The sequence below is a fragment of the Chiloscyllium plagiosum genome, unplaced genomic scaffold (assembly GCF_037043375.1).
Source record: "Chiloscyllium plagiosum isolate Xiang-an unplaced genomic scaffold, Cpla_swu_hap1 HiC_scaffold_13, whole genome shotgun sequence".
NCBI lineage: Eukaryota > Metazoa > Chordata > Chondrichthyes > Orectolobiformes > Hemiscylliidae > Chiloscyllium > Chiloscyllium plagiosum.
This window is the reverse complement of record NW_028270151.1, coordinates 89,565,481-89,579,865: the sequence shown is the minus strand read 5'-3', so window position 1 is coordinate 89,579,865 and position 14,385 is coordinate 89,565,481. Positions and strand designations below refer to the sequence as shown.

The following is a 14,385-nucleotide window of genomic DNA, read 5'->3' as shown; positions in this document are numbered from 1 at the left end:
ACACATTGATGTTCGGGGGTGGGGGGGGATTTCCAGGACTTTGACCCAAGTCTGAAGGAATGGTGATATATTTCCAAGTCAGGACAGTGAGCAGCTTCAAGGGGAACTTGCAGGTGGTGGTGTTCCCATGTATCTGCTCCCCTTAGGAGATGTTGTGGGTTTGGTAGGTGCTGTTATGTGAATGTTCACATTTTGGTATTGGTACACACTGCTTAAGGGAATGATTGTTTAAAGTTAGTCAATGCGCTGCCTATCAAGCATGCTTATTTGTCAGCAAGGGTATTGGAGCTGGCTTTGTAGAGTCAGGAGATAAGTTACTTGCTGCAGAATTCCTAGACTCTGACCTGCTCTTGTAGCCACTCTATTTATATGGATAGTCCAGTTCGGTTTCTGGTCAATGGTAACTACCAGGATGTTGTAGATGTTGTATGGAAACAGGATCTTTGGCTCAACAAGTCCACACCAACCCTCCGAAGAGTAACCCACCCAAACCCATTCCCTACTCTATTATTCTACAATTACCCCTGAATAATGCAGCTAGGCTACACATCCCTGAACACTATGGGCAATTTAACATGACCAATTCACCTAACCTGCACATCCTTAGATTGTGGGAGGAAACGGGAGCACCCGGAGGAAACCCACGCAGACACAGGGAGAGTGTGCAAACTCTACACAGAGAGTCGCCCGAGGCTGGAATCGAACCCGCTCCCCTGGCACTGTAAGGCAGCAGTGCTGACCACTGAGCCACCATGCCGCTCCTTTTTATTTTAAACAGGATGCTGAGTTGCCTGATCAGCAACATAACACTTCGAGAAGTTGAAACAGCGAGCCTTCAATAGAACAAGCAGGCACTACTGGGAGGAGAAAGTGAGGACTGGAGATCAGAGCAGATAATGTGTTGCTGGAAAAGTGCAGCAGGTCAGGCAGCATCCAAGGAGCAGGAGAATTGACGTTTCGGGCATGAGCCCTTCTTCAGGAATGAGGAAAGTGTGTCCAGCAGGCTAAGATAAAAGGTAGGGAGGAGGGACTTAGGGGAGGGGGGTTGGAAATGCAATAGGTGGAAGGAGAGCCCTTCTTCAGAAATGAGGAAAGTGTGTCCAGCAGGCTAAGATAAAAGGTAGGGAGGAGGGACTTGGGGGAGGGGCGTTGGAAATGCGATAGGTGGAAGGTTGAGCCCTTCAGGAATGAGGATTGAGCCCTTCTTCAGGATACACCTATCACCTTTCCAACGCCCCTCCCCCAAGTCCCTCCTCCCTACCTTTTATCTTAGCCTGCTGGACACACTTTCCTCATTCCTGAAGCAGGGCTCATGCCCGAAACGTCGGCACTAATGGGATGTTGACAGTGGGGAATTCAGTGATGGTAATGCCAATGAACAAAAAGGGACAATAACTCGATTCTTTATTGTTTGAGATATTCAATGTCTGAAACTTGTGTGGTGTGAATGCCCAAGCCTAGATATTGAGGTCTTTCTGCATTTGCATAATGGCTGCGTCATTATCTGAGGAGTTGTGAATGGTGCTGAACATTGTGAAATTATCCATATTTGGACCGAGGCTATAATGAGGTCAGGAACTGAGTGGCTCTGGCACAACCCAAACTGGGTGTCACTGAGCAGGTTATTGCTGAGCAGATATTGATCCTGTGACTTGAAGGTAATCATTGAGTGGGGGAATATGCTAAACTTGACATGGCAGAATGTGTTTGAATAAATTACAGTTCTGCTGCTGCTGATAGTCCACAGTGCCTCGTAGACGTCTTGTTTTGAGTAGTTAGGTTTATACAAAATGTATCCAATTTACCATGGTGGGTGGTGTCACTCAACATGTCAGTTTGTCTCCACAAGGACTGTGGGGTGGTCGCATGGACAATGAATCTGCAGCTGGCAGATTGGTCAGGATCAGATCGCTATCGTTCGTTCTCTCATTGCCTGCCATAGCTCAGTCTAGCAGCTATGTCCTAGGTCAGGGGTGCAGCTGCTGAGCCGCTCTTGGTGGTGGGCATTGTTGAAAAGTGGTAATCAGCAGATGGATCTCTTGGCCACATTTGACCTGATTGCATGAAACTACGTGGGGCCCAAAGTCAGTGTTGAGGACTGACAGTACCATTCCTTCCTATCTGTAAATCTGTACAACTATAAAAACACGTTGCAGTGGCTTGAGGTTGTGAAAAACGTCAGGCAGAATCTTCTGGGCCCACCTCAAACATTTCAATCTGTGAGTGAGCAATCTTAATTGGGCCAGAGGCAAACATTCTGCTTCTTATGGCAACTTAAGGCTTGGACGTTAAAATCTCAGAACCTTCTGGGTGAAAGGGCTTGCCCGACTTTCATGGCTACTTACATGTTTTGCATTCATTAACCCATCAACCTGCTGGATTACACTCATGAGCACAGCCTTGTTTGGTCGGAATGGAAAGCACTAGTGTTCAGAAGCCAACTGTGTTGTCTGAGGTATCTAACTGATAGTGTAAGTTACTTCTTCCAAGCTATAGGAATCTGGGTTAGAATCCTACAATGGTAGATCATAAAAACCCTACAGTTTGGAAACAGACCATTCAGCCTTCACTGATCCACCCAGCCCCACACCCCTAACTTATCCTTGTAACTCTGCATTTCCCATGGCAAACCTACACATCCAGCTAGTCTACACATCTTTGAGCTGTGGGAGGAAACTGGAGCACCCAGAGGGAGCCCACACAGGCACAAGGAGAATGTGCAAATTCCAGTCATCTGAGGCTGGAATTGAACCCAGGTCCCTGGTGCTGTGAGACAGCAGTGCCAGTCACTGAGGCACAGTGTCATCCATATACTTGTATTCTTCTAGTTATGTTGAAAGTTGATTGAACTGATAGTGCATGAGATGCTGAGTGCTGCAGCTGCTTTTACATTGTCAGTATGAATCCTTGAAAATGTGTGGGAGAAAATGCTACTGTGGTGCCAGTAGTGCTACGTTGGTAGTTGCCTTGAAGTGATAGTATCTGGGAGCTTCTCATCAGAGGTTTGCATGGGAAAAGAACACTATTACAAATTTCAGGCTGAACATCTCACAGGTATCATATATCATACCCCTTACACTGAACGAATTTAAATACAGCAAGCATGACCTCTTATGACTGAAACTTCTCATGGTTGGTCTGGTAAGTCAAGTTTAACCACTTTACCCTATATGGATGTACTTAAAGAAATAACTTGGAAGGAGACAAGTTACTGAAGTTTTACAATTGCTCATGGACTTGGCTGCACGTGCATTTATTTAGACCAGCATTTATTACCCATCCGCAAAAACAGAGGGCAGTTAAGAATCAATCACATTGTTGTGGGTATAGTCGCATGACAGCTGCAGCAGGCAAGGATGGCAGATTTCCTTCCTGAAGGAACACTAGTGAACCAGATGGGTTTTTACTGCAATCAGCAGTGATTTTTATTGACTGAAAAAGAAGCATCTGATGAGAAGACCTGGCACCCAAACTCCTGCATAACTCACACTCATAGGAGCAGGAAGTATTGAATGGTAGGTACTCAGGCAGAGTGCAGGAAATGAGTCATACTTTTTCAACACTGCAGCTAGCTTCTCTTGAGGTGCCCAGGGGTCCTGACCTCTGGAGCCACTTCTGACCAGGCTACTTTTGTCCAGTGGGATGACCTCTTGTTGCCATCCCTAAGGAACCTCCATAGAACCTTGCATGAAGTATCATCTTTTAAAGATAGAACCTTGACATTGAAGTCAGGGAAGTCCTAGTGAGGATTGGGAAATACGTTCTGCCCGTAATCTGTGTTTATTTACCTGTACATGTATTTTTAATGAGCTGAGAAGGATGTAGTCACATATATAAAAAAACAACATAGCCCAAATAGGGCAGCATGGTACCAGAGTGGTTAGCTGTTGCCTCACAGTACTAAGGACCCAGGTTTGATTCCAGCCTTGGGCAACTGTCTGTGTGGATTTTGCACGTTCTCCCTACGTGCCTGTGTGGTGGTCCTCCCACAGTCTGAAGTTGTACAGGTGAGGTAGATTAGCCATGGTAAGTGTGAGGTTACAGGACCAAAGTGGGGAACTGAGTGTGGATGGGCTACTCTTTGGAGCAGCCTCATTGGGTTAAATGGCCACTTTCTGCACTGTCGGGATTCTATAAAGTAGAAGCTTCTGCATTTGGGCCATCCTCAAAGAACAACATGCAATTTGTGGTTACTGCTCAGTCATGATCCATATTACAGTCTTCTGTCTTTATTCCTGCAGGATAAAAACATTGTGTCCAGTCAAAGGATAGGGGAAGTTCAAACACGACCACCTATCTTCAAAGCGACCACATCAAGTGACTGGAGCGTGAACCTTTTTTGTGTCCTCGTGATATTTGAGCACTTGTCATCCCTCCTCTGGGATTTATGAGGTGTGCAGGCATGTTGCAAGCAGCACTCTGTAGATATGGAATGAAATACTGTAAAAAATCTCTATTTTTTTTTGCTTTCCCTGTACATTCCCAGTTTGTTATTTGTGTGGAGTATGTTTCAGTTTGTAACAGTTAAGTTTTGGAAAATATTGTACTAAAATGCACTCAATAAAATGAATTGAACTGATTAAAGACAGAAAGCCCAAATGACTCTGTACTTTATTTAATTTGAAGACTGTTTTTGCCTGGATTACCAAATCACCAAAGAGAAATTTGGCAGTGACACTTTTGTGTAATGCACGTTGTTGTGATCTGGAAGGCACTGTCTGAAAGGATGGTAGAAGCAGACTCAATCATAACTTGCAAAAGAGAATTGGCTAAATACATGGCAAGGTAAAATATGTAAGCCTGTGGGGCAAGGGTAGGGAGTTAACTTAATTAAATAGCTCTGTTGCAGAGATGCTGGGTTACTGCCAAATGATATACTACAGAGAAGTCAGTCATCACTATGAGATCCTTTTGGGATCTCTTGTGTTTCATTGGTTTAAAATAACAAAAGACAACCTTATTAAAATATGCAACATTCTTAGAGGACTTGACAGGGGAGATGCAGAAAAGTTGTTTGCCCTTATCGGATGTCTAGGACCAGAGGGAATGAACTCAGAATTAGTGGTCACTCATTTAAGATGGAGATGAGTCAAAATTTCTTCTCTCAGAGGGTTATGAATCTCTGGAATTCTTTACTACAGAAGGCTGTTAGGGCTGGGTCATTAAGCATATTCAAGGCTGAGGAAGGCAGATTACAGTAAGAGAATCAACGGTTATGCAGGGGAAAAGGCAGGAAAGTGGAGCTGAGGATTATCAGATCAGCCATAATCTAACTGAATGGCAGAGCAGACTCAATAGGTTGAATGGCCAAGGTAGTGTCATAGAGTCACAAAGTCATACAGCCTGGAAACACACCCATTAGTCCAACCAGCCCAGTCGACCATGTGCCCAAACTAAATTAGTCCCACCTACCTGTCCTTAGCCCATATCCCTCCAAACCTTACCTGTTCATGAACTTACCCAGATGTCTTTTAAACATTCTAACCGCACCTGCATCCACCACTTCCTCTGGAAGGTCATTCCACGTGCAAACCATTCTCTGTGTAAAAACGTTGCCCTCATATCCTTTTTAAATCTTTCTCCTCTTACATTAAAAAGATGCCCCCTATTTTTGAATTCCCCCATGCTGGGGAGAAGACCCTTGTCACTCATCTTATTTATGCCCCTCACGATTTTATAAGCCTCAATAATCCCCTACATACCAATGAAAAAAAGTCCCACTCTTTCTCGTCTATTTTTATATCCCAAACTTCTGCTCCTGTGTCTAATGATATTTTTGTCCTGTCAGCACAGAACAGTTGCCAGTACACAATAGGCTCTATTTAACTTCAGGTTAACTTTCTGTATACTCACAGTAGTGTAGATCACCTTCGACATTTTTGTATTAACAGATACCATTCTGTGTAGCTGTCGAGCTGTAAACCAACTTTCTGCACACCAAAGCACTGCAGTTCTCTCTCCTATATGCCTGTATACATAGAACAGTGCAACATAGTACACACCCTCCGGCCCTCGATGTTGTGCCAGTGTTCTATCCTACTCTAAGATCAGACTAACCACCATACCCTTCATTGTACTATCTTCCATGTGCCTATTCAAGAGGCGCTTAAATGTCCCTAGTGTATCTGACTCTACTACCACTGCTGGCAGTGCATTCCACACACCCATCACTCTCTGTGTAAAGAACATCTGACATCTCCCCTAAATCTTCCTCCAATTACCTCAAAATTATGCCCTCTTGTGATGGGCATTTCCACCCTGGGAAAAAAGCCTCTGGCTGTCCACTCTATCTATGCCTCTCAACATCTTTCACACTTCTATCAAATTACCTCTCATCCTTCTTCGCTCCAATGAGAAAAGTACCTATGTAAAGCAAACTAAACTGCATGATCCAAAACCAGCTTGCTTATATCTCAAATCTGCTAAACTGAATTTAACTTGACAGTAACACAATTTAACAGATAATGGACCTGTCTGCAGTAACAGAAGCAATTTTTTTTATGACTATACTCTGAGTGCTGTAGTAATGCGCAAGGTGGATTTGGCTGCAGAAAACACCATCTGGATGAAATGTTCATCTGAGGTACCGTCTGTCCTCTCAGATAGGTGTAAAATATCCCATGACCACTATTCAGAAGAAGGCATCTGATGTTTTCCCCAGGGTCAGGGACAATAATTATGGCACAACCCTGCTAAATATCTGTAGGACTGCAGGTCAATGTTCTTATATCCTTGATATTAAACATTCACATATACGTACTACATAAGGTCCCAAGGTACTCTTTTATACATATGTTTGCATAGCTGCAGTATTACATGTCTTTGTTTTGTATACCTGCAGTAAAACAATTTGTATTTCTGTATATAAGTAGCATTACACTAATGAGACTAGCAAAAAGGGAAGTGCAAATGCCTCACAGCAACGGTCATTTAACTTGAAATTGTGTTTTTATTTTCTTGATGTCTGGGTAATGATGTCCATGGTATTTAAAGGAAGTTCCAGCCAGTTATATAACCGGAAACTGAATCAGAACAGCTTCTAAACGTAGCATATTAAATTGTATTAAATTTCATAGGAGTTCATTGTATGGAGGAGAATAGGTGGGAATTGAATTTTAGTTTGTGCTGCTACTATAAGTATCGCTGCATTTAAAGCCCACTCTTAACGCAGTCACCCCCGGAAAAGGGCATTCATTCACTGTCCACAACCTGCAACAAACTAAAATTAATAAGAAGGCTAAAAAGTAACATAATCTGTTTACAAATTCACCTAAATACTGCAAACATAAAATGAAATTACAGATGGTGGAAACTGGAATGAAATGCAGACAATTTCAGAAACTCTCAGCACTTTTGATTCTCTAAATCTCTGGTCTGATAAAGATTTGCTCAACTGTTCTGTCCACTGATCCTTTCTCTCCCCTCTCTCTTTGTCTTGCTTATTGCCTTTCCTACTTTCTTTCTAGTCTTGCCCACCTCTTCCATCCTTTCTTTCACTCATTCTCCCTCTCTGCCTTCCTGTCTCTTTATCACACATTCTCTCTTCCTTTCTTGACCTTGCCTTCCCTTTGCTCTCCCTCCACCTCCCCTGACCCTACTCCTGACTCTCTCTCTCTCTGTCTTCTGTCTCCTCTCTCTTTTTTTTGTTTTTCTCTCTCTTTCTCAGTGTTTCCAATATTCCCTTCGCTGTTGCAAGTAATTCAATGCTTTGTTATCAAAACAATAAAAACTAGAGATCCATTCTGGACCAGTCTGATCTGAATGGGGATTTCTGTTTGGGGTCTGTTCCTAGTATGTGTTTCATTACAGCTGGTGCTGCCTTTAATACACTTCAGATGAATAAATGATGCCTCAAAAGCAAAAGAAAACTTGTTCGTAATGCACCTTTCACAGAAACTCAGAATGTCCCACAGGGCTGAACAGCAAATTAGTGTGAAATGGCAGTCACTATTGCAAAATTTCAGCAGCAATTTTCACACAGCAAGATTCCACAAATAGTAAAAGGAAGTCCAATGCCATTTTTCATGAACATGGGACATGTCAAAGTGTTTTAAAGCCAATTAAGTACTTTTTAAAATGTACTGCATAAGTGGCAACTATAAATTACCTACATGTGACTCCAGACACACAGCAATGTGATTGACTCTTTACTGCCATCTGGGCAACTAGATGAAATGGGCAATGATGCTGGGCAGCTGAAATGAGAAAAATCATATGAAATGACACCATTGCTCAATTGAAAAGTCAGTCATTGGATGATGTCTCAAATGTTGTCTGTGATTTTTGAAGAGATATGTGTGTGGTTACATTGAGTCTTACAACTCAGTATGAGATGGATTGAACTGGTAACACTGTATAGACGATCTAAAAGAGATGTAGTGCACTAGCTGTGCGATGTATCATTTGTCAGAAAAAACAAAGCGTAGTTGATCACAAGGTGCTGGCTATCACTGTGGTCAAGTGAATGTGAAGTGAATTCATCTTGTTTCAGTTGATAATCGAGGGATAAATCATGCAATGGAAAGAAGTCCCCCAGTCTTCTCCAATAAGGGAGGGAATAGCCTCATGTTATTATTGCGAGACTATTAATCCAGAGACCAAGGTAACATTCTGGGGACCTGTGTTTGAAGCCTGCAAGGCAAATGGCTGAACTTGAAAATAAAACTGGAATTAAGAGTCTAACAATGACTATGGGACCATTGTCAATGGTTGGGGAAAAACTCATGTGATTCATCAGTACCCTTTAGGGAAGAAAACCACCATCCATGATCTGACCTACATGTGACTCCAGATGCATAGTGATGTGGTTGACTCTTTACTGTCAATTCAACAAAAAAGGGCAATGATGCTGGTCTAGCCAGCAATGGCAAGAACCAATGAGTAAGAAACAAAAAGCGATATGGGATCTTTCTGCCCCTGTGAGGGGACAGATGTGGTCTTCCATCGCACTGCAATAGGATGTTAGCCTACGTTTTGTTTGAGAGTCTTTGAGATGTGTTCTAAGGATTGGTAGTGTGGCCAAGTGGTCTGAGGTGCTGGACTCAAGTTCCAGCCTCAGTTGAGGTGTGGTTTTGAATCCCACCACTGCCAGTGATCGCATCATTCTGGCAACCCATCCCTTTGCTGCTTTGGATTATTTTGGTGGCAAAGTGGTTAGCACTGCTGCCTCACAGCGCCAGAGACCCGGGTTCATTTCCCGCCTCAGGCAACTGTCTGTGTGGAGTTTGCACGTTCTCCCCATGCCTACGTGGGTTTCCTCCAGGTGCTCCGGTTTCCTCCCACAGTCTAAAGATGTGCAGGTTAGGTGAATTGGCCATGCTAAATTGCCCGTAGTGTTGGGTGAAGGGGTAAATGTAGGGGAATGGGTCTGGGTGGGTTGCTCTTCAGAGGGTCGGTGTTGACTTGTTGGGCTGAAGGGCCTGTTTCCACAGTGAAAGTAATCTAATCTAATCTAACCACAACCTTCTGAGGTGGACATGTTTGAACTGTCAAGTTATTCTGGGATCACTCATTTTTCCTATAAGATCTGAGAAGGTGGAAATTCCTGCTGATGAGTGGTCGAGGGAGTTTGCCTGATCCCGAACCTCATGCCTTGACACAAGATCCATGAGAATCTTTGCAGGATCAAGGCAGTAGATGTGCTGAAGATACAACTGGTGATCTGCAGAGTTGCCATAGAGACCGAGGGGAACTGATAGTGAGACACACAGGAAAGCTTTCACTTTCATCTTATCATCGTAGTGAATCTTAAAAATGTGTTTATTAACCATCCTGGAAAACAATCAGGAAAAGCATTCCAGTGAGGAAATGTGGGGAATGTTTTAATTTTATGGAGGAGTTGTAATGATAAAGTAGTATGATAAGGTGCTGTCTGAAGCTGATCCACTGGTAACTATCAGAAGGATAAATAGATGAACCGGAGACATTTTTTGGGAAAAAAAACACAAGGTAAAAGGAATAATGGATCAGCTCTTTCAGAGATCCAACAAAGGTCTTGTGAGCCAAGTGAACATACTGTTCTCTATGCTGTTTACATAATTTACAACAGGAATAACAATGAACTCTCAAGACGTGAAAATGCTTAAATGGTATCTAGTTTTCAGGATTGATTGAAAATTTCAAAATCTCATTAACTCTGTAATAATTGAAACCCAGGAGTGAGTTAACGGTTGACGTTTGAGGGGTTCAGGTGGTTTAGATATTCAAGAATCAACATTGCAAATGATTTCAAGGCAGCAGTTTCTTGAAGGAGCTTTATAAATAGGACATCAATTATTTGTGAGGGCTTAGAAAGGCTAATCGTGGGGTCTAGATGGTTTAAATATAGAATAATGAATGGCTGGGAGTAATTGAAGGCAGGAATCTAATTGAGGGACACAGATTATGGTTTAAACCATGAGAGAGACTTGAACAGATAATGACCATAATCTGGCTCATGAAATGTGGTCTCTGCCTCAAAATTGCTTCTGTACAAACATTTTGCTATAATTTGCCAGCAAATTTCTTCTAATGTTGCTTTGCGAAATTTCTTTTACAAGCGGATTTATGCTCACTTCTAAGCTTCTACTGTTTGTCAGCTCTCTGATGAGGACCTTGTAATTCCAAAATAAGCCTTCTCAGGGTCGGATTCTCAGGCATCCCGACATTTCCAGCATGGTTTTAACTTAAAATGTCACTGATCTGAATAAGTTGTCCTTGAGTCTATCACACTGTCTGAAATATAATTAAGGATTATTAGAACATAGAACATCTTTTTTTATTTTTATTAAAAGGATGCAACTGGGTTTGCCTTCGGCAAGGTATTTTACTTGATGTGGCAATGTTTATGTTGTCGCCCATAACATATGAAACTCATTGTGGATGTTGTGGTATTGACAATTCAATAGACATTTATTACAACGGAATAACATTAGATGCCTATGGCAAATTAGGTGCCTTCGTCTGGGAAAATATTAGAACAGACTAGCATGCTTCCAATAGAGTGTCATGCCTCAAGTGATCTGAGGTAAAATGGAGTATGGGACCTTTTTACCCTCAGGTCTCAAGTCATAGAATCACAGAGTTATAAAGCATGGAAATAGACTCTTTGGTCCAACTCGTCCATGCCCAAACTAGAGTTTCCCAAATTAAAGTGGCTCCACTTTCCTGCCTTTGGCCCATATCCCTCTAAACCTTTCCTCTTTTAAATGTTGTAACTTTACCTACATCGATCACTTCCTCAGGCAGTTCATTCCATTTTCTGTGTGAAAAAGTTGCCCCTCAGGTTCTTTTTAAATTTTTATCCTCTTACCTCAAAAACATGCCTCCCTAGTTTAGGATTCACTCACCCAATTGAAAGGATTTTTGTTATTCACTTTGTCTCTCGCCCACATGATCGTATTTACCTCTTTAATGTCACCCCTCAACCTCCTACACTCCAGTGAAAGCTGTCTCAGTCTATCCAGCCTCTTCTTATAACTCAAACCCTCCAGTCTCAGCAGGATTCTAATAAATCTTTTCTGGCCCCTCTCCAATTTCATGATATCCTTCCCATAGTAGGACGGCCAGAACTATACACAGTAGTTCAAAAGTGGTCTCAACTATGTCCTGTACAAAATAAAAACTGTAAGAACTGTGGATGCTCTAAATCAGAAACAAAAACACAAAGCTGCTGCAAAAGCTCAGCAGGTTTGGCAGCAGCTGTGAAGGGAAACTGGTTTTGAGGAAGGGTCACTCGAATTGAAACGTTAACTTCAATTTCTCTTCACAGATCCTACCAGACCTGTTGAGCTTTTCCAGCAACTTCTGTTAATGTCCTGCACAAACTCAACATGGTTTCCCAACTCCTGTTCTCAATGCTTTGAGCAATTAAGGCAATTGTCCTAAAAGCATCTTAACCACCTTATCTACCTAGAATGCAACTGTGAAATCCAAGATGGAGGACAGGAAAAATTTCTGGCTATAAGACCAGCTCCTTTGTTGAGGTATTTTAGGTGTTGGAGGTGATTTCCTCGAATTCCAGGAGCAGTAATTACTGTTTATACGCTGTTGCATTGTTTTGGAAATTTGGGAAAAAAAAAGTCAAAACAACTGCAGTTTTAAAAGGGAGAAGAGCAGACAAAGGAAGCACATGGTGAGGACAGTGCAGGGGGGAGAGAGAGAGAGAGAGAGAAAACCTGCACAGTTCCCGCCTTTGCTGTTTTTGAATTCATGTGTCGCTGGACATCGGAGTGCGTCTGGGAAAATTAACAAACAGTGAATTTCACAACTAATCTTGGAGGAACCGGTTTGGGCGAAGTTCACAGCACAGAATCAGATAGGTTAATTGTTGTTTTAAGTCTGTCCAAGAGAAAGGCTGTGTTAGTGGGTACAGTGGGTTCTTTCTTGATTATATGTTTTTGGAGATAAGTCTCTTGATTAAACTTAAAATATAAGCCACAGCTATTAATTTAACCTGGTGCAGTATTTTGTAGAGGAATACGATGGTGTTATTTTCTGGGTCTGTAGATTGTGAAGGAGCAAAAATGGCCTTTGCAGTGATATGTACTTCTTGTCAGATGTGGGAGTTTAAAGAGAGTTTAAGGGTTACTGCGGATTATATCTGCCATAAATGCTGTTGGATGTGAATCTTATCAGATTGAGTGGATCGGTTGGAGAGACAGATAGAAGCGATGAGGAATTTGCAACAGCAACAGTATGTGATGGATGGCAGTTATAGGAAGGGGGGAAAGTCTCAGATACAGTCACATATATGGGTTAACTCCAGGAAGGGTAAGAGAGGTAGGCACCTAGGGCAGGAGTCTTTTGTGGATATATCCATTTCAAACAGATATGCTGTTTTGGAAAATGTAGGGGGTGATAGATTCTCAGGGGAACGTAGCACGAACAGCCAAGTTTCTGGTATTGAGACTCGCTCTAATGCAACGAGGGGTATGTCAGCTTCCAAGAGATCAATTGTGTTAGGGAATTCTGTAGTCTGAGGTACAAACAGACGTTTCTGTGGCCAGCAGAGAAAAAGCAGAATGGTGTGTTGTTTCCCTGGTGCCAGGATCAAGGATGTCTCAGAGAGGGTGCAGAATGTTCTCATGGGGGAGAAGGGCCAGCAAGAGGTCACTGTACACATTGGAACCAACGATATAGGAAGGGAAAAGGTTGAGATTCTGAAGTGAGATTACAAAGAGTTAGGCAGAAATTTAAAAAGGAGGTCCTCAAGGGTAGTAATATCTGGATTACTCCCGGTGTTATGAGCTAGTGAGGGCAGGAATAGGAGGATAGAGCAGATGAATGCATGGCTGAGGAGCTGGTGTATGGGAGAAGGATTCACATTTTTGGATCATTGGAATCTCTTTTGGGGTAGAAGTGACCTGTACAAGCAGGACGGATTGCACATAAATTGGAAGGGGACTAATATACTGGCTGGGAAATTTGCTAGAACTGCTTGGGAGGATTTAAACTAGTAAGTTGGTTGGGGAGGGGGGGAGGTGGGACCCAGAGACTCCAGGGAGATAGTGAGGAAAGAGATCGATCTGAGACTGGTACAGTTGAGAACAGAAGTGAATCAAACAGTCAGGGCAGGCAGGGACAAGTTAGGACTAATAAATTAAACTGCATTTATTTCAATGCAAGGGGCCTAACAGGGAAGGCAGATGAACTCAGGGCATGGTTAGGAACATGGGACTGGGATATCATAACAATTACAGAAACATGGCTCAGGGATGGGCAGGACTGGCAGCTTAATGTTACTTGATACAAATGCTACAGGAAGGATAGAAAGGGAGGCAAGAGAGGAGGGGGAGTGGCATTTTTGATAAGAGATAGCATTACAGCTGTACTGAGGAAGGATATTCCTGGAAATACATTCAGGGAAGTTATTTGGGTGGAACTGAGAAATAAGAAAGGGATAATAACCCTTGTATTGTATTGTATTATAGACCCCCTAATAGTCAGAGGGAAATTGAGAAACAAACTTGTAAGGAGATCTCAGTTATCTGTAAGAATAATAGGGAGTTATGGTAGGGGATTTTAACTTTCCAAACATCGACTGGGAATGCCATAGTGTTAAAGGTTTAGATGGAGAGGAATTTCTTAAGTGAGTATAAGACAATTTTATGATTCAGTATGTAGATGTACCAACTAGAAAAGGTGCAAAACCTGACCTACTCTTGGGAAATAAGGCAGGGCAGGTGACTGAGGTGTAAGTGGGGGAGCACTTTAGGGCCAGTGACCATAATTCTATTCGTTTTAAAATAGTGATGGAAAAGGATAGACCAGATCTAAAAGTTGAAGTTCTAAATTGGAGAAAGGCCAATTTTGACGGTATTAGGCAAAAACTTTTGAAAGCTGGTTGGAGGCAGATGTTCGCAGGTAAAGGGACGACTGGAAAATGGGAAATCTTCAGAAATGAGA

At 42.4% G+C, this 14,385-nt stretch overlaps 1 protein-coding gene across 2 annotated transcripts in view; it reads left to right on the top strand.

The window, feature by feature from the left end:
• LOC122555678 (ephrin type-B receptor 1) overlaps window positions 1-4,599 on the top strand; it is a 505,782-nt gene extending 501,183 nt beyond the window's left edge. For both annotated transcript variants that reach the window (XR_015759253.1, XR_015759252.1), the window contains exon 17: window positions 4,242-4,599. The gene's annotated coding sequence lies outside the window, so the exon portion shown is untranslated. The remainder of the gene's footprint in view (window positions 1-4,241) is intronic.
• The last annotated feature ends 9,786 nt before the right edge of the window (window positions 4,600-14,385 follow it).